Consider the following 18,185-nt stretch of genomic DNA (forward strand, 5'->3'; position numbering starts at 1 on the left):
AAAGATGAAAAGTTATAGCCGCTGCAAACAACAACGGACATCGTCAATAATAGAATTCTACATCAATCTGGTCATTGTTGTGTTTGGATCACATTAAAAACACATGTATAGGATAAATTACCATGATGCCAGTAGATAATCAAGGGACAAAGATATGAAGAAAACCATGCACTTTGATCATGCAGGCGGGTCAGAAACAAAAGAAAAAACATTAGCGAATTCAGTGAAGTGCTCCAAATCGTCGCTGTTTTGTTTAAAGTGTGTCTGTTCGTGTTGTTTCATGCAAGAGCAAAAACCTGTAAATCTATACTGTCCTACTGAATAATGCATGCGTCTTATAAGGGGTAAATTTTTCTTGTGATCGTTTAGTGCAGAGTACATTTAATGCATGAACATTTATCTTTAGAAACTTGGAAGCAAGCAGTGGATGACTAATGTATACATGTGCATTTTTTCCCTTTTTTAATTAAAAGATACATTAGGGTTGTCATATGCGAATTCTCGCCATGCGATCTTTTTGTTTCCGAGGTTTTTTGCTAGTGTATCAACTGCTTCCTATTGCTTCTCCCAGTGAAAATCTCCTTATATTAGTTTGTTCTTTCCAATAATTATATCGTTAATAAATCTATATTAATTAACATAGATACATTAATAATCTACAATTTTTTCTCAATTAAATTTGGGGTTTGTGATAATCTGCTTCGTTGAATGCATTGCCAAGGATGCCTCAATGAACGACCCACTATTGATTACTCTGAACCGACCAATAACTTACCAGATTTGATTCATTGCATTTTTCTTACAGCAGCGCACGCCAAACCCCGTTCCCTTTCATACCCAGTGCGACTTGCGAGCACTGTGAGGTTAGCAGATGGAAGATAGCTCATCACTAGCGGAATCTCACCTGGTACAGGTAGGTTTTTCACCTGTAACGTGGTTTACCTATTTTTAAACTTCTTTAAACTACACGTGGGAGTGAATTCATACATGCATCAATCGGTAATAATTTTTGGTTTTAAATGTAAACTTTAATTGACATCAAATTTTTGTATGAAAAAAAAAATACTGAAGCTAAATTTAATTGTTTTCATTTGAAATGAGTCACCTTAAGATTAGTTTTGCCGTATTTTGGATTAGGAATCAGATATAGATACATTGTTTGAATTCTAACCCAATGCTCTTTAGAACTTAGGGTTATACGGAAATAATTGCTCACCGGTATATATACATGTATAGTGTTGCTTACACGCTGTTTATTGTTGTAAAACAGCGCAAAATACATTTCGAATTATTTTTTGCGAAAATGAAACAGAATGCTAGTGTTTTCAATTTTAATTAGATAAATTTCATTTCGTTTGTATTATTTTAATTGATAATGAATTTTGTTTCATTTGAACAAAATAAACACTTTATAATTGTCATTGACAAAAGAATAATTGATATAGATTATATCTAAAAGGACATATAATATTGACTAACAAATTATGATTAACGGAAGAATTGTGGATGTGTGTGAAAGTATGGGTAAAATGGATATTAATGGTATTTGAAGAAAAAAAACAAGAAACAGGTCGATTTCGGTATCTATTTAACGCTTTGCTGGCCAGTTTGACAACCATTGCTGTAAGGGTACATTTGATTTTCAGATACCATGCAATTAAGATACCCGAGTTAATCCCACTGTTAGAAGTCTTCGCAAAAATCGATCGTTAAATGATTCATTTGCTATCGAATTCAAAATTAGAAAATGATTACTTTCTTAAATGTATGATAATTTAAAAATCAAAGAATATGTGTGTAATTATAATGTATTATATTGAATTAAAGATATTCCTGCAGTTTTTAGCAGGTTATCAAAATTGTTCGAAATTCCATGGTCCTTGAATCATAATAGATGTTATAGAGAAAATTAATTAATTATTCAATGTTCTGTGAAAACTTTGTCCGCTAACGGAAACTTTAAGTAACACACACACATGCTTTCTATGTTTGAGACATGTGATTTCGTAATACTCACTTTATACTCGATCGCGATTGCTTCAGATCGAAAAACCATGTGCAAAAATTCGTTACCCATAGAATCCATAGTCATAATCTATCTATTGGCTCAGAATTCAGAAGCTTGTATCGTAAATCTACTAATTACTGTATTTTCGGGTATTATAATACGATTACAGTCTCTTAACTTTTTTTAAGCAAATGTGCGTCAAACAGACTTGGTAGGATAATTTGATGAATGTAAGCGAGGGCACGATTTAAATTTTCACACTTCTCTTCCATTTTCTTCTTCGTACGCTATTTTTTTCTCTCCATAACAGATAAAAATTGTGCGTGAGAGAGAGAGAGTGTGTGTTGTACATTGTTGTCGTTCGTCATTGTGTAAATGAAGCATATCTTTACGGAACATTTCGTTCTTGGAAGTAACGTAAATCCCTTGTAGATAGAGTCAAAAAATGATTAATTCGGAGGAGTCAATCCAACAAGTCTAATTTATAACAAAATAAAAAAATTCTCATCAGTACCAAAAAGTAGTATTTGGAGGGAGTTTTGGGGTGGAGAGTGGGGGGGGGGGAGATACAAACGAAGAAATGTTTTTAAAAGTAATTATGTACATGTATCAGAATAATATATATTTTATATGTTACTAAACATAAAAGTCCAGTGCGTGCAGCTGTATTAGAATCATTATATAAAATATCAACATTAAAGTAATCCTTTGTTCAGGAAATACATGTACCATGTTATAACGTATTCAGCTTTAAATAATTTTACTAAAAACCTGATAGATTTAAAAAAAACAAAAACAAAAAACAACAATAAATTGTGTTTGTTTGAAGAGTATATCAGTCTGTATATGATGGCGATATCTGCAGAACTGTAGCTCTTCGATAAAAAAAAAAAACAAACTGACAGACTGTAGAACTACAGTGTCACCCATCGGGAAAAAATGTACATTTAAAAAGTTGCGCTCGGTTCTGGATTTATTTCTCCAAACTCTTACCTCCACTGCACAAAAGCTCAATTTAAAAAAAAATTCTTAGTCCTTTCAAATATTCTTGTAATGTTGATATATGCACGAAGCGCGTTGGGTCGAATTGTCTTGCCACCCAAAGTGACAGGTGGCAGAGGACAGTTTTTTTTTCACTCAAGAAGTTTGGCCGACGTTTTCCTTAATTTTGAACTGCTAGTAAAATGTGTTTTGGAAAATTTTAAATTCTCTCTACATGTAACAATATAGCCTAATCTAGTCACTTGAGGAATTGGAAGCTTTGTGCAACTTACATGCTGAGTTCAACTGATGAAACAGGGACAGTTTCAAAATTTCATGAAAAATTAGCCTATTGTCACCATTTTACCAGATCTGCAGGCCCGTGCTAATGCCCTGTGTTACCACAAAAAATGCAGATCAACGCCTACTAGTAAACACATGCGCAAATCCAGAGGGGGGTTGGGGACCCTTACCCTCTGGAATTTGCAGTGTTATTAAAAGTATATACTGAAGCAAATAAAAAATGACTTTGAACCCCCCTAGAAAACATAGACTCCAGCATCACCACGAAATAGATGGTTTTTTTTTTTGCTTGTCAAGAAATTTTTGGGGTGGAAATTATTATTATTTTTTTTTTTTTTGACTGGGGTGGACCCCTGTAAAAATTTCCTGGATCCGCGCCCGCCTGAAACATACTACTGCACAGCAAGAAATATTGGCTCAACCACCTTCCTTTCAAGCTATAATTCATCCCATGAACCTACAACTTTTCTGAAGAAATCCCAGATGGGTGATTTTTGGATTTAGTTTCGTATTTCTAATCCATATCCTATGAATAGTAATAGTGACACTAAAGTGTCATGTATCAATAAAAAATTAAAGTTCGCCACTTCCCTCCAAATGAACACATAAAATATTAAAATATTCTAGCTATAAAACACCTAAAATATGCATTCAAAAAATAATTTTCTCTATTTTTTCTAATTTTTGACGGCAATTCATTCGTAACTATCCTCTGCCACCATAGTATAAATAGGCGAATTTTTATGGTGTCAATTTCAGGCCCAAGAAGGCTATTAAGAATATTTTGAGGTGGAAATCACAGGCGCTTGACGTTTTTAACCTTTCTTTTCATAAATAAAAAATCCCCCATACTATAATAATAACAAGGTTCGTCACGGTCGCCATCTTGAATTTTTCAGTTCAGCTACTTCGCCTCAATTTTTAGTCTACAATGTGTTTAAAATTAACGGATACAACCGTTCACCCTCAAGTACTTACTTTAACTATGCCTCCACTTTCGGGCAATTCAACTCAAATCACATTAAATCCTCTCTAATTCTTAAAATATCGCTTCAAACTCAGTCTACTGCTACCGATTCCGTAAAACTTAGAAAAGGGAGGCCGGAAGTTGATGTTGTTATGTAAATGGGAATTCCCTCTACTTAAATTTAATTGGTTAAAAGAAATATGACGTTCCGCGGGAAAAATCATGCAAAGACAGTGACAAACTTTTTCGACGTGTTGAATGTTGTGCAGGCCGATGCTTTCCATAATCATCAGAAATAATAAGTGAAAGATTTTTTTTCTTTTATTTTGTTGAAGAAGAAATCATGAGGAAATAAAAATTATGCTTGATCCTGGAATTCTGGTTACTAATTTCTCATGTAAACCAGACCCCTTGCATTCTGGCATAAATATTTCTTCCTTATAATAGTACTATTTTCAGTGTTTGGAAGCGATGAAAATTTTTAACTACTCGTTGAGTTTTGTAATTCAAGGTCAGTCATCCTAGATAAATCCTTTTATAACATTAAAAAAGAAGGATAAATATATGTGTATGTTTTATTTTCATCACAGTGGTGAGCTGGTCCAGATCACTGAACCTCCATGTCTCTCTTTCTACAGGCGCGTAGCTGTCTCTGCAAGTACGCAAGTGCGATACTACACATCGTTTTAAAAAAAATCTAGGTCTCAGAGTGAGAGAGAGAGAGATTGTTGAGAGAAAAAAAGTATTAGCATCATCCGGCAAATATTTTTGTTTCAAATTATTAATTGTCATTATTTCGAATCAAATTTTATATTATTACGTCTATTTGAAATCTTTTATTGAATCATTGCCAAATCCAATAAATCATTAATCTATAGTAAGTGTTCTATAACACATTAATAATTCTTTAAAACCATTGAGAAATTAAGTTTAATTATCGTCAAATGGCTTGATCAAATAGTACATTGGCGGATTTAGAGGGGGCAGGGGGCCCGCCCTCCCCCTTTTGTGTTCAAAATATACATAAGATTTAATAAAGCATTTTTTGTGTGTGATTGTGGGCCCCTACCCTGACCCCAAACTGGTCGACCCCCCCCCTTCAAGATCCCTGGATCCGCTACTGTAGTATATGATTTTAAAATTATTTTTGCTACTAAAATTTAAAATACTTGTTGCTATACATTATACATATTATAACAGAGAGCAGACGATACTAATGTAGCGGTAAAAGATTCTGCATGCCTAAAGTACATTTACAATAAGTTTTCGAGAAAGTTAAACTTCGTGTTAAAAACAATATTACTGTCTTGTCTTTCATAAGAAAAGCCAAATACCATGTTATTTCCTGCAAGAATGTGATTGAAATATTTGTACAACCAGGAGCTCCCCCTCCCCCCCACCACAATCAAGGCTTTGCCTGGGACCTATATGGGTGGCCTCACAGATTATATTGCTATTCATTTATTGTTAAGGGGGGACCAATTGATTCCGGAGCTGGGGGGGGGGGGCTGGGCTGGCAATTTTTCCCCAGCTTCATTTCCATGTCTGTGAAGGACAATCAAATTTATTTTCAAAATCTACCAGAACCCCCCCCCCCCTTAATTTCAGAATTAAATTGTAAACGCTTTTATGTTTTGACAATATCATTGAATTTTTATTTGGATTTAAGCCCCCCCCCCCCTTTACTTTAAGGTGTGTAACTACGCCTCTATATGTAAAATACAGTGTATACAGCCTAAATATTTCAGTGTTTCTTAAATAGCAGTTGAAAAAGTACACAGTTTTAGGCTAAATATATATTTATTTGCAAACAGTTGGGGACTATAGATGTATCAATATATATTACTAAGTTATTTATATAATACGTACCAGTAGTCTAGAACTGCTCAAGCTCCATTTTTTTTTTTCAAGTATCAAACAGCTCTTTTACCGCAAGGAGATTGGTGAACATAGCGTGCAGAAAGCCTATAGCTTCAGAAATATAAAAATCATGTTCAGTTTGTGAATTTAATATTTAGAGTAAAGTTCTCATTATTGAAATTTATGTAATGATAAACAAAACTTTTCTGAGGAAAATTTTCTCGGCAAAATTTATTCTTTTATTAAAAAAAATCATGTGGTATTCGTGGGGTTCGAACCCTAGCAATAAAAATCCTGAAAATCATTTTCTTTCGAGACTAGCACGCTAACCACTAGACTACACAATCCTGACAAACAGTGGCATTTAAATCATGTTTGTGATATGACCCTTGACTTAATGGACTTCGAGTATTTCTCGAAAAGATGCGAATGTTATGTCATAAAAGTATATTTTTAAGGTATAGTGGGTCATTGCTCCATATTTTTGGAAACATAAAATGTATATTTTTATGCAAACTTTGAGGATTAACTTTCAAAAAGGTGGAGCGAAGACCCACTCTTATCGAAAAACAGTGTTATAGTATGCGAAAATGACTCTTTTTGCCCGCTTTATTTTGTGTCTAATATTTCACAGGCAAATAATTTCAATCTGTAAGGGATTTTTGCAAATTGTAGAGATTTTACATAAAGTATATTTTAGTGTTAGACGAAATATCAAGGAAAATTTTGATATAATAGAAATTTAATTTTTCATCTTCATGTTTGTCACACTATAGGCTTATCGCTAGTCATGTTCACCCATCTCCTTTTAATATTAATATAACTCTCAAGATATCCACCAATTAGAAAAGGGCTTTCCCGGATTGTGACGTTCTAACATCAACTTCCGGCCTCCCTTTTCTAAATTTTACGGAATCGGTAGCAGTAGACGGAGTTTGAAGCGACATTTTAAGAATTAGAGAGGATTTAATGTGATTTGAGTTGAATTTCCCGAAAGTGGAGGCATAGTTAAAGTAAGTACTTGAGGGAAACGGTTGTATCCGTTAATTTAAACACATTGTAGACTAAAAATTGAGGCGAAGTAGCTGAACTGAAAAATTCAAGATGGCGACCGTGACGAACCTTGTTATTATTATAGTATGGGGGATTTTTTATTTATGAAAAGAAAGGTTAAAAACGTCAAGCGCCTGTGGTGGAAATGGTAAAATGTAGAGTATGTTAGGAACACACGGTTAGTAGTATTTTGAGATGGCAGATCAAAATATACGGAATAATAAATCGAGAAACAGCGCACTTTTATTATACAGTTTTATTTCAATGGGCGACACTCCAGATCTAGTCTTCCATCTCAATTTTTTCCGACCAGCGAGCTACAGATCTGCAGCTTATGATGGCGATATAGAGAAGCCGTATTCTAAAATTTCTTAATTTTTTCTGAATAATTTACCATAATTTCTATTCTTTTTCTTTCATTTAAAATAACCTCGATAATTTAACCGGATTTTCCCAGGCAATTTATTTTTATCTTTCAAATGACCGACGATCAACACAGAGATAATGCATCGTATGATGCATGTTCATGAAAAAAAAACTTAATGTATATTGTTACAAAGGTTTGGGGGTGAATACATGTACGTTGTATGTATTTGAAGGTGCCATCTCAATGTCATAGATACTGCACACTGAATTGACTCAGTGCTTATTAATAATGCAAAGTGTGAATTATCATTCAGTATCTCATATAGGTTTTCACACGTTGTTTCTCAATTCTGTTGAAAAGTGCAGTGATACAACCAAGTTTCTTGATAACATTTGACATGCAAAGCTGAAGGGGAAAATTCCTCAACACCTCGTTGGACACTGTTTGCATGTTAATATGGAGCCGAGCAAATTGGCGCGGTGTGTGGGTAGAGACCAGACAGCGATAAATATCTGCCTGAATCCATCTCTCTACAGCGCATATTGTAGCCCTCAAAAGCATATCAGTGTCTGACGACGTACTTCAATGTTGATATAAGCTATCGATATTGAAATTTATATACCGGAATTGCCACTGTTCAAGGCAGGGATGCATATTACTTTGTAGAAGAGGACCTACAGCATGCGGAAGGAAAATAAAGAAGACTTTCTTAGAAGTTTTATTGTTTTTTGAAGCTATATAAGATTGAGATGCAAGTTTATTCAGAGATTATATAGTTGCGGTAATAAACTTCGATGCATAAATGCATTAGAGTAGAATAGATTACTTAAACAATTGGTAACAATGTAATGGAATGTGAAAATAAACGGAAACTAACATTCCAACGAGTATGTTTCACCTTAAAACATCAGTATTTAAACATTTTCAAGTGAAAAATAAACATCGAGCGCTGTCACATATATTTCTGACTTGCCAATCCGACATGAGAAATTTTCAATGAATATTTCATAATTTAGACTGTGTATAGTTTTATTATGAAAATTTCTTATTATTTGAATTGTTGAAAATAGAATTTCATTTCGTCTGCTTTATATTCACTAATAGGTCACGTCATTGTGCGCGCGTCGTCCTTGTTAAGCTGATCGGGTGTTTCAATACACAGTTGTCATATTACATTTATCATGCCAAAAGTTATTCCACTGTTAATTGAATGTTAATGTGAAATTGGATATCCGATAATGATGGTATTTTTAAGTTATAGTAGAATGCTTTACAATTTTTTAATTGTGGAAATAAAAAAAAGTATAGTAAAATGTATCAAGGTATGGTCATGTAAAACAAAAGAAAATCATATATCGGTGTTCCACGTGATGTCGTGTTAATTGAGAATCATGTACTTTACTTCTGTGTTGAAAAGGGTATTAGTCATTGTTTAATTTAGACCTTTATCTTTTTGATGTTTCGTCATCGATAGTGATGAGGGATTCCCATAAGCAGAAACATACATAGTCAGATAATATGGATTCCAAATCTAACATAAATACGCCACCTTTTTAATCAGTAGGATTTTGCTTTATCATTCATCTTAATCAAAACCTGTTATGGAAGGACAATTTAATCCCACAATTCCGTGATTTGCACGAAATTCCTATCAGATTATGTCATTAAAATGTTCGTGTTGCGAAGTTCGTATTTTTACATTTTCTAGCATTTCGGTACGAAAACATCACCCAAAGAGAATTTACTGGAAAAGGTTCCATGATTGTAATTTTAAATGAGTTGTAATACAATTTCCAAGACTTTTTTTTCTCCTGAGAATATCATTATGTAATATATTCGTGGTCGTCATCTATTTTAAAGCTTAAAAACATCTGGAAAAGGACAAACTTATTATAACAATTTTTTTTTATATACATTTCTGTATTTTGTTAAATTTCCATTGTCAGACATGTGTGTTTTATATGGCTTTCCCTCGAGGGAATGCATCGAAGAAAATATCGTTATTTACAGAAAACTTTAATTTTTCACAACACTAACCATGGCATATGAATGCAATTTAAACTAAAAACAAAGTATTTTTAAGTTAATAGCAACGAAGCTAAACTAGAAACACTTCCATTTTAATCACCTCACTGGTACTCTTAACTACGCATGCTCAATGGCCCTTATGGAAAGGACATCATCCCATTTTTTGTTCTTCGATGCACACAGACCTCGAATCTACCGACTTTTTTTTACAGATTATTTTTCTAGCACATAATTTCAAAATATTCCATGCAAAAAGTCCATAAACGATAACTGTATAAAAAAAAATAGATACACTATTCATAAATAAATTTATGCAGTCCGTGGAAATATATTAGAGAATGACCGTTTAAACTTTTATCTAAACTTTTCACATGGAATGCATGCTAAAAAAATGCCACAGGAATGTAATTAATCAAAAAAGAGTTTAAAAATGTACATGGGAGGATATCTGTCCACAAGTACTTCTGATATCACCATTCATGAATAAAATTGCAATTTAAAAATTATAAATATTAAATGCCCCACCTTTTTTTTTTTTTTTTTTTTTTTACAAATACTCTGGTGAGCCTAAACTTCCCTTACACCGTGTTTAATCTGAGTCCCCTGATATAAATGTTGTCTGAAATACACCATACACTAGTAAAACCAATATAACACTGTTTTTAAAAGAAAATATTTGTTTTGTATTAAAAAGAGTCTTAAGATTTTATTAAATCCACAAAAATGATCGATGAAGCACTTTATAGTGATAAATAAACACCCGTCGGTACAGATTCCGTTTGGACGCCCACCAATAATTCCTAACCTACACCCCTCATTACTGTAAACCCCACGACGACACGGAGTCCAGAGTTAAAACCCGACCTCTCAAGTCCAGATGATAAGAGATTAACTCACCATTGCTTTCTTTGTTAAAAAGACTTGCTTATCAATAACATTATATATATATTTTTAAACTGGTTTTCCGATATACATCTCGTCTAAATTCTTCTTTAATTAAAAGAGAACTATACTCGGTCGTATTCAGATATGGTAGATATGGGACACACAGACCATATCATGGAGTTACATCACTTTATTTTCTAACGGATCAATTATTTGATGGATGCAGTGATTTGTTTGTTAGATTTTCAGCTGATAACGCCAGATTCCATTTTCTTCCTAGTGACTCAGTTTTGCTGTGGGACTACTGTTGGTTAAAAAAGACCAAGTCTTCTGGGCGACAGAGTTGGTTTGAACGGCAAAGGAAAACTCTTTACCGCACGTCGAGTATTGTAGACCAAATTTCATAGTAAGTTAAATCTATTATCACTAATCTTCTTTATTCATTCATGAAAATACTTTTCAATGCATGTCAATTTCTATTGTTGGTATGGATGTCAATATCTGTGTATTTCCTATTGGTGTAGATTTCTCGATGCCTTGACACTTCATTCAGTTTCATTCTATGTATTCAAACATCGGGAAGTTATAAAATGCAACTGTAACTAAAATAAGGAGATATATTTAATATATAGATTTTATTTGAAAAACTAAGTTAATGATAAAATGTTTTCTGACAATATGGTGTTATATTATTTATATGAATTGTTAGTTTTTATCGCGAAAGTCATTAGTCTTGCCTGATACAATATTCAGTTAAGGGAATAACTATGTGTAATATGAGAACAGAGAGCAGATATTTCAGTAATGATCAATTTTAACTGCAAACATTAATCAAATTATTGTAACTGTTAAATGAATTACGTGGCATCTGATAGTTAGGGCTTCCATACAATTCATGATTTGGGAATTCCATGACTTGCCTTTAATGACACCTTTGCAAGACATGCCGTATTGGCAAGTTCTAAAGATTTCTTTTTCATGATAATAATCAAGTTGACTTTGATATTAGTTTCTTCACATCTCTGTAATTTCGTCCCTCGGCTACAATACTTGTGGATCCCTTGTTGACCCCCTTTGATTTTCCGACCTCACTTTCGAAATGTATTTTGAACATTTTAACCATGTTTTCAGAAATGTCGCCATTTAATGCATTAAATTGTTTGAGTACTCTTAGTACCTCCAGTTGTTAGGTTTAATCGGTGATTTTGCTTTAGTTTTAATGCTAGCCTTTTTCCTATAAAAATCGTTATTTAAAGGAGGCTTTAAAAGAAAATTAAACACCACCTGTTCGCCATAAAAATGGCGTGAAATCTTCCTCGACTATTAAAAACAAATTAGACACAACGAAGAGAGAATTCTGAATAAAGAGATAACAATCTAATCTACAGTGTGACCCTTATTAAGAATTCAGTATTGAAGAAGTCCCTGAATTATGACACAGTTTCGATCGGAATTCCCTCGTCTCTTCGGTCAGTGTCTAGAGTTTATAATTATCGGGTCTGTTTTTGGTCCCCGGTGAGGTCTTCGTTCTCTGATCTACACTTCAGAGTAACGACAACACCGGGTTCTCTCCGCAAGATCGATAGGCTGTTTAAAAACATCGATATAAACCTAACGGGTCCCAAACAAGTATCGCAGGCTGCAGCACAAACTCGGCTTTTGCTGTTCCAGAGGTTAATTGCTTCCAGTTACAATTGGTACGAAAAAACGTCCAGAAGTTAATCACGGTTTATTAGATCTGTGCTATATGTTCGGAATCTGTAATTCACATTTGAGTAATTTCAAACAGTTCCATTCGGAAAAAAAAAGAATGAAAAAAAGTTTATTTTTTCATAGTTTTCTTATTTTATTTGACGTTACGGCTATCTATTTTCCTTTTCAAAGATTATTAAATCGTAATTAACGAAAATTCACGAGTTTTCGTATACCATCTACATATATAAAATAGAAGAAATGTTATGGTTTTCTACACGTGACATATAAAATAAATAACCAAATAAACAAACACACAAAAACAAAAAACATTTGTTCTTAAGAAAAGTCAAAAGACACACTCAAGTAAGAAATTGATCGCTGCTTCACTCAGCACTTCTTGCCTTTAAAACTATTTACACGTCTTTAACACGTATTTTATTTAAGTGGTAGATTTAGAGGTCTCAATCCGCTTTTAGCCAAACGTCTAATGCATTATACAGAATTTTTAATGAATTTGTAATGATACCATACCAATAGGAGTAGTTGTTTGAAACTAATTCCATTTTGGATGCCATCATCGGTAACCCATGGGTTTTTCATTCGTTTACTTTTTGCAACTGATGAAGAAAGCGTAAATAATAGAAACATTACGGGTAACCGATAATGGAATGTGGGAAAAAAAGAAAATAGTCGTGCATATCCAGGACTGCCTTGGTAAATTTTTGTTGGGGTAGGGATGGGGAATGATGTGGGGGAAGGGATGGGGAATGATGAGAAGGAGGTGTGGGAATAAAACGGTAGGTCGGCGACATATTTTGTTTACTACCGAAAACAATTTTGATGTTCTCGGTTTCCAAAATAGATATAAGAAATCGATTACTACTGCTTTTGATTCAAATAGAAAGAATTCAGTTGAAAATCACTGCGTCCTGCAAACAATGAAACGTTCGTTAAAATACAACGTATACGGAATATTTTTTAAAACAAAAAATGCTATAAAAAATTTAGAATGCATTTGTGTAAGGAAATCAAAATATACTAGTAGAAGAACAGAAAATAATCAAGTGAAAATCAGTGTATGTTATAACTTTGTACGCTTAAAATCGTATCAGGATATTTTGCTGGAGTTCCTCATTGGCAACATTATGCAGTCTTTGAAGACTAGGTCTTCGAAGAAACTGCTGGAATTCCGATGGACCTAATTGTGCTTCTTTATTAGCCGACCTGTTTTTATATTAATATCATGAAGCAGAATTTTTTTGACAACCTACATGCGAAGAAGAGAACAATACCTGGCCTTCAACTCGACATTCAGATATATTGACGACGATTTATCAATTAACAATAGTTATTTCCATTTATATGTCGATTCGATATACCCGAGTGAACTCAAAGTAAAAGACACCACGGAGTCTGCCACATCTGTTTCATATTTGGATGTTTTACTGATTATAGACGATTGATTGATTGATTGTATATTTTTTAACGACCCATTCGAGAATTTTTCACTCATATAGAGACGTCACCATATACCGGTGAAGGGCTTCAAATTTTGACCTTTACTCGGCACTCAGGGCCACTGAGCAGTGAGGGATCTTTATCGTGCCAACGCCTGCCGTGACACGGCCTCGGTTTTTAAGGTCTCATCCGAAGGACCCGCAACTTTCAAAGTGCCGAGCATATGGCGAAGGAACAGTTGCTACCCATTTTTTATCGACTTAGGTCAGTCGCGGCCGAGATTCGAACTCACGACCTCCCGATCACCGATTGAGCTACCGTGAACGGTTAATTATAGACGAAGAGTGCCGACTAACAACTACATGTAAATTATATGTCAAACGAGATGACTTCAGCTTTTCCATCGTCAGCTTTCCTTATTCATGTAGTAATATTCTGCTATCACCTGCATATGAGGTTTACTTAAGAGCATGCTCTGAGTACGATAAATTTTTCGAGTCAGGTTACTTACAAATAAGTTGATGTTACAGGGATTTCAACAATCTCGTTTACAGTCAGCATTTCGTAAATTCTATGGTCGCTATAATGACCTTGTAAGCAAATATAACCTCATTGGGTCGTATTTTAGCTGACGTTTTTTTTCATACCAAATGATAGGCCTTTGTTTTTATACCAATTTTACTATGGAACATTCCGTCTGCCTGATCAATTCTTAGAGTTCACGGCGGGTGTTACCGGTCGGTAGGGCATGCTTACTCCTTCCTGTGCACATGATCCCACCTCTGGAATTTCGGGGGTCCGTGTTTTATGCCCTGTTCATAGATTAGTATTGTTTGTGGATTTTTTTAGGCCGGTCACGGATCGTTATCTTCACCTTTTTCCTTCTTTAATGCTATGCTTTAATTCGGTCAAGTTGTATTTAAAGGATAAAAGCTGGCGGAGAAATTAACCGTATATAGAATTTATACATCTGCAGTTCTATAGCTCACTAGTTTGAAAAAATTGGATGACAACCAGGGGGATACAGTGTCAAGTATTCAAAAAAGTGTACATTTATTGCTGTAAAACTGGTGACGTTACCATGAACGAAGTCGGGGGCATACTGTTATTGTTCTGGTATGCACTATAATATGCACTATCTCGCAGATAGCATGGACAATCGTACTGAAACCCCACAGTAATAATTTAGCAGTGGGGGGGGGGGGTGTCATCTTGGGATGACATACATTGTTATTGCTTGCAATAGCAAAGCTTCTGGCTTCTCCTTATATTTACTTCTAAATCAAATCCGTTAAAAAAAAGTCGACGTTGTCGAAGTCATATTCTACGTGAATTTACGTAACGATGGTGGATGCAAAAATGGCAGCATAAAATGATGGCATTTCTCGATTGTCTCATGTTAGGCCAAAATGAGCTTTTAAAACAGTTTTGGGAATGTTTTATTAAAGTATTATAAGAATGTTAGGAACAAAGGGATGGTAGTAATAGTTTGAAATGACATCTTAAAGATAAGAGGACATGACTGGAATCGTTCACATTTGTCGTGTACAATAAATGTACGCTTTGGTAAGTACAAGGATCTGTAGCTCTCTGGTTCTCCATCCCAATTTTTCAGACCAGTGAGCTACAGATCTACAGCTAAAATTTGTGATTCCAGTATGATAACAGTATTTCAATTAAACTTTTGCCAATTTGGCAATGATATAATATCTTTCAAAAACTTACATCGAATGAAGGTTTGTGTTGAAGGAAAGTAAGTAAATCAATGACCTTGAAATGTTAAAGCAGTATGAACTGTATATTTCAGAATTTATTTTGTCGTAAAATGCGCTGTTATGAAAGTTTTGCATGTTCCTTAAACCTTTATGATTAAAAATTAAGAATACTTTAACAAGGCGATAAATTTTATCAGAAGAAAAGATTTCTGTTATATGGAATGTAAAGTAGTCTCTGTTATGTATAGGAAATTGATTTTTGTACCGAACGTCAATAATGTAAGTTTGCTTCCGTCAGATTTTTGAAATATATGTATATAAATAACAGAAGTTAATAAACCTTCATTTTTCTGTCACTGAAATAGTAAATTACAATTTTACAAAAAAATTTCCGACAAGAAAATTGCAGCTCATATTGATTTAAATAAAAAAAACAACTGAAAATTAACATTTTCTCTGGATCAAATTTTATTCATTATGACATAATAACCGATCAGTCAACGACAGAATGGAAGAAAATTTAAATGCCACCGAAAACTTGAACGGAAAAAGATGTGATTAGATGAGAAATGATATCAAAACAACAATTTTGAAAATAATGTTGCACTTGGCAATTACGATTGTTTAGTAAACAACAATATAACATCCTACAGTTAATACTAAGATGTGAAGTGTCGCATTCTCTCGATACTCGGCATTCCGGAATCAACTGAGAAAATAAAAGAAGAACTGCACCCGCTATATTCACATACCGACATATTTTCTTTGGCCCCCTGATGGGTATAGTACGTTGTCGCTCCCACCTTTTATCTTTGACAATGAACACCAGACTTCTTCCCCTACACAATCTCTTGCCACAATTAACCCTGTTATACAGACCTTAAAACTATGAATGGAATATTTGCATTTTTATGAATGAAAATTTTGGTGACAAGAGTACAATAGCCCGCCCACACTTTATTACTTTACAGAGTTTACCTACGGAAAACGATTAAGTGTTTTATTTGGAATTAAACTTTTGTAAAACACGTGTACAGAAAGGAAGTGGAGGTTGAAATTTAAACATAGATATTGAATAAAAATAGTCGCACTTTGACTTAATTGTAAATTCCCTTTTTTGATAATCGAAAGGCTGTATACAATTTAAATGTAAAAATTGTGGGAGGAAGAATTTAAACTGATCACCTACATGTATAAAAAAAAAAAAAAAAACGTATATATAACACATATATATGATCAATGTAGTTGTAAAGGAAGAATTATTGTTGTTTTATTTTTTGCACACCTCATACATATATGAAGTTTCATAGCCTTTCTTCTGAAAAAAATCTAATTTCTTATATATATATAATAATTATATTACATCTAATTTAAGAAAATCAATTATTTATTTCAAACATTGACAAATATCAAATTTCTTATTGTACAACTACAAAAGTCTTCATACAATTTTACTTCCAATATCTTACGCTAATCCTTTCATGAGAGTAGCTAGGATGTTGCATTTTAAAAATAAAAAGATTTAATTTATTTTATCGAATATTCGAATATATTCGAATACTTTCATCGAATATTCGAATATGAATCATTGCCAAAATTGACATCCCTAATATATATATATATATATATATATATATATATATATATATATATATATATATATATATATATATATATATATATATATATATATATGGAAAAGTAATCTGCGAATAAAGAGGATAATGTCCTATGTCTTTCCATTTGAGTAATATACAGGATGGGGAAGATAAATGTAAAGTAACTTGAGGGTTGCCAAACTTTACTTATGATGATTTTTTGAAAGTACATATTACATTGTTTTGCTCTACAACGCCCTCCCTATCCCATCCCAATCAAAAATAAAATTTGATTTATTACAGGATGTCGATTATATATAATTGGGGCCGTTGAAAGCTCCCATTCCCAATTCAATAAAAGGTACCTGTTTCCCCAACTGAATGTGTTATTTTTTCCAAAAGTCATTATCCCTCAAAATTAAAGAAAACATTAGTAATTTATAAATACAAAATATAGTATAAACTTAACTTGTTACTCATGTTTCTGTCCACTACTGCAAAACAGAAATATAGTTCAACTTCATTATAAGCACCAGAAATCCAAAATATGAAGAGTTTCGATGTATAACGATTTTCCCAAAATTTCTCAAAAAAATTCGCTAATTTTGCCAATTTTCATGGCCCAGGCCCAAGTCCCAAAAGAGGGCGTGAGAGCCCTGGATTATCTTCTATAATTTGTAAATTTGTGCAAACCCTGCTGTACTAAGTGTGAAGCAATTTCCCATTTTGTTGTCAAACTTAATGGTAGCAATAAATATAGTGTTATGTTTGCCGACATCACTTGCTATTATAACCTAAAATCCAGGGCTATAATCATGAAATGCTTGTTAGATATCAAGCACCATATCCGCAAAAAGAATAATTGGAAACGCTTCAAATTGTCTTATTCAATGTTATATACCGTTCATTGATCGATTTTGGCAGGATGAAGCATATACTCAAGGCTAGGCCGAATTCATTCTTTAATCGGAAAAGCAGGGTCTTCTTCATCGCTAGAATCCTCGCTTTACTCATTTGAAGATTACTGTTGTAGACTAAAGGCTAACTGCATGAAATTGAAAAGTACACCTCATTTATGGAAAATGTATTCATGTTTCTTGCTTCCCCTGAGCCTCATGGCGAGTGAATGTAGATGAGGTTCATGAATAAGCCTGTCGAAAGAATTCGTTTTTGGAGTTGTTAAAGGATTGCAGTCGATATCATCATTAATACATATACAGTTGAATTTTCAGGAAACAAATTGCACATATGCGACAACGAAGTATGT

At 33.5% G+C, this 18,185-nt stretch overlaps 1 protein-coding gene across 2 annotated transcripts in view; it reads left to right on the forward strand.

Annotated features, from left to right (window-relative positions):
- The first annotated feature begins 854 nt into the window (after positions 1–854).
- The window catches only part of LOC133200210 (MAM domain-containing glycosylphosphatidylinositol anchor protein 1-like), a 32,019-nt gene continuing 14,688 nt past the window's right edge, over positions 855–18,185 (forward strand). Inside the window, exons 1-2 of one of the 2 annotated variants that reach the window (XM_061336020.1) lie at positions 855–913; positions 10,733–10,858. The gene's annotated coding sequence lies outside the window, so the exon portion shown is untranslated. Of the gene's footprint in view, positions 914–10,648; positions 10,859–18,185 lie in introns of those variants that run through there. The other variant, XM_061336030.1, reaches the window with a different exon arrangement.

Source organism: Saccostrea echinata, unplaced genomic scaffold (genome assembly GCF_033153115.1).
Source record: "Saccostrea echinata isolate AGI-Se365-2 ecotype Australia unplaced genomic scaffold, CSIRO_AGI_Sech_v1 ptg000002l, whole genome shotgun sequence".
Lineage (NCBI taxonomy): Eukaryota > Metazoa > Mollusca > Bivalvia > Ostreida > Ostreidae > Saccostrea > Saccostrea echinata.